A 9,673-nucleotide genomic window follows, 5' to 3' on the forward strand; every position below is an offset into this window, starting at 1 on the left:
TCTCTCTCTCTCTCTCTCTCTCTCTCTCTCTCTCTCTCTCTCTCTTAACAGATTGAGAAGAAGAGTCGGGGGCTTGCAACGGAGAAGTCCCGAGTTTCGTATTTAAAACATCCTACCCGCGAAATACCGATAGCGAGTGAGGATCTTGACGTAGGGGTTGAGGAGAAAGAAGCATGGAGAGCGAAGGCAAAGGTGGTGGAGGGTCGTGGATGCTTGCGGGATTTGCCGACGAGCTTACGCGAGAATTTCCTATGCCAGCAACCCTTCTCTCTCTCTCTCTCTCTCTCTCTCTCTCTCTTTCTCTCTCTCTCTCTCTCTCTCTCTCTCTCTCTCGTTTTCTCTCTTTCTCTCTCACACTTTCTCTCGCTCTGTCTTTTCGTCGACGAGAGGTATGCCTTTGGCCTTTGTCATTTAATATCGGTGCCGGTATGCAAGGACTCGGGGGTAAGGAAGCCTCGGGTGATCGCTTTGATGGCTGGGCGGTCCGTTCTCGAATTTATGGTGAGTTAACTCCCACTCGCTCTCGCTTCCTACGTTCGTATAGAATCGCGGTTTCTTCCAGAGATCTTTTGATTAATTTTTCTGGAATCTTACATTATTTTCGATCGTAAATTAATAAGGATTGACAATGATTTATCTGCGATTGCATATCGACGATTAAACTATTATAAGATATAATATGCACCTATATATATATATATATATATATATATATATATATATATATAAACACACACATGTGCTCGATAGTTTTTGTTTCTCGAACGTTTCACGTACGTCTTTCGTAGACACTGACTCGTATTCAACGATATACACGGATACACGCATATATATATGCACACATACGTACACACAGAGAGAAAAATGACGGGGACGACGCATTACGCTCGCGCGTACACAGATGAGAGACATATAGCTTAGCGTACCTCGGTTATTACTTTCCTTCGAGTTTCCCACAGAAGTCACGATCTGTGGTCGCGGATCATAGCCCGGTCCGCGATACAAATACAGAGGTAGAGTGTACAATGAGCTTCTATATGCGGACATGAATTAACGGTGGGAAATATCCGAGGTTGCACGCACACACGAAGGAGAAAGAGAAAGAGAAAGAGAAAGAGAGAAAGAGAGAGAGAGAGAGAGACAGAGATAATATAAAAGGACGAACAGAGTCGAGGAGGACGAGCAGCTTCCTCCCCGCCTCTCTCCCACTTCCGAATCTTTCTTTCCTCTAGCGTGAACCGTATATGCGGTTTTGGCTACGGTCGTTACGGTTCGGTTGTTCTCCAATAACGCGTAGTGTCCACGGAACGCAAATACCGTCCACAGGAATGCAGATGCTACGGTCTGGCCGCTATTAATAAAGCACAGCGTAGCTTGAAATTTAACGGAGAGACTATATCGCCACGAATGCAAGTATACCACGATTTCATAGATCAAATTGTGAGATTGTTTAATTCAATTATTTCGAATCGTTCGAAATAGTTTTAGAAAGACCGTTATCGCCGAAATAAAGATAGTTCGTACAGGAAGAAAATATATTAGAATCTTTTACGTGACCGATCTCGCATCGAGACGAATCTCATCGTGTCGCATCCGGTCGAGTTCGAACGATACGAAACGAGTTTTCTCTAGCAACGTCGGCTGATCCGTCACACCGCCCCCGTAAGAGACCGTCACAATGCCGTGCGCTGCGATAAATTATAACGTTATGGTTTCTCTTGACATTTCTGTACAGTTGGGTAACCCGACCTGGCCTAACCTCCGTGTTCTTGCTCTGTGTATTCGTACGGGTACTTTTGCGAGAAGTCGGTAGACAAGGACGGAACGTATAGGAAGTTTTATAGGAAGGAAGAAGAAAGATATACATATATATACATATGTATAGACATATATATATATATATATATATATATATATATATATATGCACACACATAAACATAGAACGGGAGGAGAGGAAAGTCATCGGTAGGGGGAGGCAGGCACTCAGGAGGTACTTATCTTTTGCAAGGAGAACTTTGCGAGGCCAACAATGCGAGCTCTGCTCACGCAACTGTCCCTCTACTTCCGCTCTCATCGAACGTCTTTCTCTTTCCTTCTTTCGCGGAGAACTTTCGGAAATAGAGACGAAAGAGAAAGAAAGACGGATATACGCATACGTATCCATAGAAAATCGTGAAAAGGAGAGACAGAAAGAGAGAGAGAAAGAGAGAGAGAGAGAGAGAGAGAGAGAGAGAGAGAGAGAGAGAGAAGCTTGGGCGAGAAGAAAGGAGCAATCGTCTTACAATGGCCCGAGAAGAGATTGCCTACGACGAAGTCTTCGCATATTTAATAATTACTGTTATTCCGTAATGACCGATGTGGGGCATGGGAAGACTCGATAATCCTATGCATTACCTCCTCGATGCTTCATTATATCCAGCGGGCTTTACCCGACTTCTGCTCTTTCGTCCTCTTCCCTCTTTTTATTCATGCTATTATAGAGCAAACGTCTAAGAGATGTAGCTACGTATCCTATCCTCTTTCTCTCCCTGTCCTTCCCATTTTCCGCGATATTTATATCTCTCTTTCTCTTTCTCTTTCTCTTTCCTTTCCTTGGCCTTCTCTTTTTTCTTCCTTAACGGTGATCTCCTCCCTTGCTTCTTCTTTGCTAGAGGTGAAACGCCCCTTGCTTCCTAGGCAGAAGTCGAGGAGACAGACCTATGTCTACTAGTAGCTTCCGGTAACGGTGAGAAAGCGGACGCGATCGTACATAATTCGACTCTTTTGATAGACAATCCTCGACGAATTACACGCTTTAATCCGTCTCAAGTCGAGAAGAAATCGTTTCTCCTAGCTTACAATTACCGTCTATTACCTTTACGAAACTTGTCGTCTCGCTTTGCTCAGTTACCGAGACTTTCACGTATAGTAGTCACGATTTATTGGAAGTTAATCTTATAATATACGACGCGTGTTCTCTCTTTACGTTAGCTCGTTAGACAGATTTAGATACCGATACTCTCAGGTGACTCTGTGAATTTATCGCAACGTCATCGGCCAGAGGGAATAAATCGAACGATTTCTAAGATCCGCGTGGACGCGAGAGGATTTGTCAGAGCGGTTTTCTGATTTACTTCGGCGTTACCACGCCAGAGGCAAGATGGAGACCTCGACAAAACGAAAGGTCGATGAGACGTGATCCACCGATCGATCAACCGAAATCCTTCGACCTCGTGGACTTAACTTCGTCTACTCTCCTACATGGATTATCTTCTTGCGAGGCGTTTTCTTCTCTTGCTTGATCTCGCCAATTTGTTCCTCCAAACTTTCCTTCCCGTATCTCTTAACCTTGTCCGGCAAGGTAGGATGTAGGTAACCCATCTACTTCTCTCTCTCTCTCTTTTACCTTTCCTTTTTTTTATTTTCATTCGTCGTTTGTATTTCGTGTCGCTCTTGGAATAACGTATAAATCTCTCCTTGATAATTCCTTTCTCATTCAATTGATATAGAGAGTATTTTAAATACCACGTGCGTTTCATTATATTCCCATGAAAGTTGAAAGGAACTCGCATTTTGACTCGTAGTGTTCCCGTATAACGGGAGACAAGACGTCTTTGTGTATTTTGTCATACGTCATCCCCCACAGACTCCTCCATTCGTTCCTACTTTATTCCACGATCACGATCGTTCTTCCTACTCCCTCGTGTATTTCCACTATGGCAGAGGGTTTTGGCGTTTTTCACGGAAAGAGCAAGACCGAATCGGCAGTTGAAGCGAACGAAACGCGACGTGTTAGGTGAGGCGTGAATAAAACCATCCAAGAAAATTATTTTCTTTCTTTCTTTCCTTCTTTCTTTCTTTCTTTCTCTCTCTTACTTTTTTCTTACGTTATTCGATTCGATCCTTTTTCCCATCTCACGATATCTTGGATTGTACTTACATTTTATTCGTTATTCGTAATAAATGAAATAATATGTAATATAATCTTCTTAAAAGTAAAAGAACGCGTTAGACTAATCGATGTAACGAACGAACATTGCAAAGCTTTTGGTTTGTACAACACCGTCTCTGCGATGTGTGGACCGAGGGATTTAGATTCAAGGCACTAGACATGGAAGGATCGAGGGTGTTGCTGGACATTTGTCAAGCTGAATGACTACCGAAAGGCTGACACCAAGCGATATGTGGCTACGAGCAGGAGACTCGTCGTGACGTTTTGACGAGGGTGCATCTCAGGATATCGTTATTTCAACCTTCTCCCTCCATCCTACCTCGATAGCTTACGTCTATCCTAAATGATTCATGATCATATCGGAATCTTCAATGCTTATTAATTCGTGTTATTAGAAGTCTGTCCTGATAAATTTGATAATTTTTCATTTTACCAATAATTTCGTTTGATCGATCAATCTTACGGTCTAGAAAGATCGATTCTATTTGAAAATATTCATCAACTGTCTGGGCAATTACATTTTTATTACTTGCTAGGAAAGCTATGAAGCTATGATTAGAGAAAAAAATCGTGTGACAATGCGTTAAGACGTAGCCGAGTTTATCCGTGACTCTTCCTTCCTGTTGGATATATATATATATATATATATATATATATATATATATAGAGAGAGAGAGAGAGAGAGAGAGAGAGAGAGAGAGAGAGAGAGAGAGCAATCTAATCGTCTACTTTTTCATGAACTTATCTTGTGTAGCGCATCGCGTCTGATTATTTGATGCGCCAGCGAACCGAACCTTGAAATAATAAGCGCCTTCCCTGATTCCGGGTTCTGTGTGTCGCCGTGTTCACACGTGTACTGCCGACGACCGATGTGTGAACCACCATTACGCTCGCCGAACCTTGCCAAAGGCGTAGAAACAAAAAGATATATATATATATATATATATATATATATATATATAAATGTATATATGTATATCGTAAAAGACTAAAAATCGATTCATTCAGATAATTCAACGAACGATATTCAAGCACTGTTTGATTTTATCCTATTGAAATTACATCCACGAAATATATATCTCTAAAACGAATGTACCTAGGGATATATCTAAAATATGAAAAATCGAAATTTGTAAAAACGTTAGATACATTGTACTTCAATAATCCAAAAGACGTCCATTATCTTGAGTGCACATTTTTTATATTTCTTAAAAAGAAAAAAAAAGAGAAAAAGAGAAAGAAAAGGAAAGAAGAAAGAAAGAAAAAAGGAAAAAAAAACGCAACCGTTAAGAAGCTAGGTAAATAAAAAATCTTTGGACTGCGCCTTTGTAAGAGGCTTTTTCTAAGGACTAGCAAAGCGTGGCATAAGTAAGTAATGGCCACGATGGCTGCTCTATAGAAGAAAAAAGAAAAAAGAAAAAGGAAGAAGAAGAAGGAGAAAAGAGATAGAGAAAGAGAAAGAGAGAGAGAGAGAAAGAGAGAGAGAGAGAGAGAGGAATAAGTGAGGGATAAGAGAGGGCAGGTGAGGGAGGGACGATGTAGCGGGTAGCGTCGGTGGTTTCCTTGAACGATGATAATCAGCGATTTCGTGACAGACACGGGGCCGTGGCTACGCTAACGAGCAATCGTAGACCGACGTTCGCTCGGGCGACACTTCTAGGCGTGTGGATATACCTTTAAGGATTCTTCCTTCTTCTCTTCCACGCCTTTTCCCTCTCCCTTTTCTCTTCTTTTCTCATCATCATCATCGTCGTCGTCGTCGTCGTCATCGTCGTCTTCGTCGTCATCGTCGTCTTCGTCGTCTTCATCGTCTTCGTCAGTATCGCATCCTCGCACGCGTATCGGACCTACCTACGTAATTACAATTAATAAGCACTTGGAAGAAGGGTATCCTACCTATATGAAATAAAGTTTTTTCTTTTTTTTTTTTATGGTTTATCATTCCAAGGATATATTGTTGTTAATTATCTGTAACGGAAAGTTAATGCAATTTTTGTTCTTCCTTTAGCTTTTTTCCTTCTCCCCCTATCAAATGATGATTATTTCTACGTATTACGTCGTATATGTATATGTTCATGATTTTCCATTCCGCAGGAGAAAGAACTTGGTTTTGTTGAATGGTAACGTCACGAGAGAAATCTCTCTTCTTTTTCTTTTTCTTTTTTTTTTTTTTTTTCTCTAGCCGCCGAAGAGGAAAGGGCAAAGCTTTCGGACATATTTCGCGAGTAGTTAAGTCGGTCTGGATACGCGGAAGGTATCTTGCTTTTTCGTGATTAACAACGAACGGAGTCGATGGATTGCACTCCACTGAATTATTTTTGTGTTCTTCACCTTTCTCTCTCTCTCTCTCTCTCTCTCTCTCTCTCTCTCTCTCTCTCTCTCTCTCTCTCTCTCTCAAAATTTTCCTTCTCAACGTTCTATCTTTCTCTATTCTTTTTCTTCCTTTTTTCCTCCCCGTTTCTAAGGATATGCAGATGAAAATTTTGAGGAAGATAACGAGATGACATCGGTTATGATATTCATCGCAGTGTTACTAGAAGAAAGACAAGAAGAAAAATCAGGATGGAATGAGCGAAATAGGAAGGTGGAAGAGAGGGTTGGTCGAGGGGTTGCGTTCGACGACTGATATGGGCGATCGCTTCGTCTGACGAGAGGACTGATCACTCTGCCGTCGCACTTATAATTATTATTCGTATTTTAATGGCCGCGGAAAGGTTTCGCGCGCCTTTGAAGCCGGCCGAGACGGAGAGACTCCTCGAGACCCTTCTTCTTTCCCTCCCACGCCCACTTCCTGCGGCTCACTACTTCTCTCTTACTCCTTCTCTCTCTCTCTCTCTCTCTCTCTCTCTCTCTCTCTCTCTCTCTATGCGAGAGTAGGCAGCCCCTGTGCTTTTAAAAATATTGGGGATTTCAGATACCAAATGCCGCGTGGTGGTACGTTCTCTCTTTCTCTCTCTCTCTCTCTCTCTCTCTCTCTCTCTCTCTCTCTCTCTTTCTCTTTTTCTTTCTCTTTCATTCTCACTCTTTCTTTTACTCTTCGAATCAAACGAGAAAAAAAGGGACACGTACTTACTCTTTCTTTCTCTGTTCCTCCTCGTACTCGCTCGTTCGCTTCTTTCTTCTTCTTCTTTTCTTTCTTTTTTCTTCTTCCTCTCTCCTCTATCGCAGTTTTCTCGCTCTCGTTCTCCGTCGAATGCCTACGGCGCAGCCATTCAATCAGAAGCTGGAGCCTCGGATAAGTCGTGACTTTCATTTCGAAGCTCCTTCCTGCCAGAATGCAGCTCACCCGATAACGATAGGTGAAGGGGTTTTTCGTCTTTCTCTCTCTCTCTTTCTTTCTTTCTCTTTCTGTGTTTCTCCCTCTCTATCTCGTTCCCCTTCTCTCTCTCTCTCTCTGTCTCTATCTTTCTTCTTACCACTTTCTCTCCCTACCACCTACCAACGTCTCTTCATTTTTCTTCTCATCTTCTTGTTTCAAACCTCCTCACGTTTTCGATGCTTCGAAGAAAAATGTCTCTCTCTCTCTCTCTCTCTCTCTCTCTCTCTCTCTCTCTCTCTCTCTTTCTCTATCGCCACGTCACTAACAATAGATACAGTAATATACATGACGAATTTGTTTTAATCGATTAAACTAAGCAGCTCTTCGGTTTTTCTTCCAAATTCAAAGATTCGTTATCGACGAAGAAAATAAGTCGGAGAAGACGAAGAAGATGAAGTCGAAGAGGAGTGGAAGATGGAGAAATGCGAAATAAAAACGGGCCGTTATGAGGGGAGAGGAAGGAGAGAGAGAAGAGAAGAATGAGACATCAATCAATTTACAACCCTTCGGTCGATTAAGTCGAATAAGCCGACTAAAGACATTCGTTCGCTCCGGTGGCCTCCACGTTAATATGGATTAATAGATAAATATACAATTAGAAGTAATCTATATTAATTAAGGGAGGGTCTTTTGCCTTCGTGGTGGCTCGACTTGGCTCCTTTGTGGCCGCACCGTTGAATATCCGGCGATTCATTCATTAACCCCTCGCCATCGACCTCCGGAGGCCGGGGAGAAAGGGAGACATAGAGTTTGATACCGACAAGAACTCGAATTGCATCTCGCATCGAACGGTTCGATCTTTGCATCTATCGCGTCGTCTTTAGTTCTCTCGGTGAACCAAAATTGTCACTAGTATTTGATCTCATTCAGTATGGTTAACATTGAGGAAAGAAATCGTTTAAAAACTTCAGAACAGGCTTGACAATTTTTTGGAGATATCATTATGTACAATTCAATGTTAAAGATTAATCCGAAATTAGTCTAAATTATTCTCTAGAAAACTCGATTATAACGATTCTTCGTGATAAGATATTATTTATAATGTTTCTATAGTAATGAATAATAAATAATGAAATTACGAATTTCCCACAAATTACTAAGTATTTATAATACAACGAAACTAGCGCCGTCTGTAGGAACCATGATAATTACTTTCGACTAATCGAACGATGTAATTTCTTCACTGCGTATTGTCTAATCATAACGATTTAATCAGGTAATTAACGTATTATTTTTTTAACGTATATATCGTATATGCGTATCAATCGGTTTCAGAATGCATCATTTCCGAATCACCGATTGCATTTCCGAATGCAAATATCGGTAACTTCGAAAAGAAGAAATATTTATCGAGAAGATAACTCATTGTCGTTGCGTGCATTAAATACAAGTAAGTCCACGTGCCGTTAAATTTTATTCATATTCCAGTATTATTTCTACGGATATCGAGTTTTACTTATTAATTTTCTTAGTTTGCATTGTCAAAGTATTCCTTTTCATAGTTTTTTTCATCGTATATCATATTTTTAATGTTTCGATATTTTCGTATAAATAGATCGAAAAATTACGAGCTTTGTAGGGGGCCATTATGTAGATGGCGCATTGGTAACATACAGGAGAGAATCATGTAGCTTCCTTATTGGTGATGACACTGCCATCTTAAATTGATTAGTGCTATTGATTGCAGGAGAGCTTCGTCGTTCAGTTAATTGCAGGTAATCAGATATTTTTTTCTAACGTACACCCTCCTCTTATATATCAATCGATTTCGGAAAAAACGCGATTTCCATGCGGAGTGTTTTCAAGTCGGGCTGTCCTCCCTTTTAAGAGATATTCGCGAAAATAAAAAATGACTTTACGTAATCGTTACGAAGAGATTTTCTCGAATTTTCTATGTGCATTTTTAGGCCTTATTTATGTAAATATCGAGTATTCGTGATTTATTCCGTTAGTTTGGTTCAATAAAGCATCAGTTTCGACGATTTTTACGATCGTATATCATATTTTTAATGTATCGATATTTTCTTATAATAGATCGAAAAATTAGAAGCTTCAAGGGGGGCCATTGTGTAGATGGTGCAACGCGCATGCGCGGAAGTTTCATATATCTTCCTTCTTGACGATGAAACCACCATCTTTAATTGCTGTGACTAGTGACAGGAGAGCTTCGTCGTCCCGTTAATTACAGGTAATTAGATATTTTTTTCTAACGTACACCCATCATTTATACATCAATCGATAGCGAATAACGCGATTTCCATGCGTGAGTGTTTTCGAGTCGGGCCTTCGTCGCGTTTAAGAGATATTCGCGAAAATAAAAAATTACGTAATGGCGTATCTCGAAAAGTCGTTAGGCATTACGAGTAGCTTTTCTCGAATTTTCTATTTGCATTTTTAGACTTTATTCGTATAGATATCGAG

Source organism: Vespula pensylvanica, chromosome 23, assembly GCF_014466175.1.
Source record: "Vespula pensylvanica isolate Volc-1 chromosome 23, ASM1446617v1, whole genome shotgun sequence".
Classification (NCBI taxonomy): Eukaryota; Metazoa; Arthropoda; class Insecta; order Hymenoptera; family Vespidae; genus Vespula; species Vespula pensylvanica.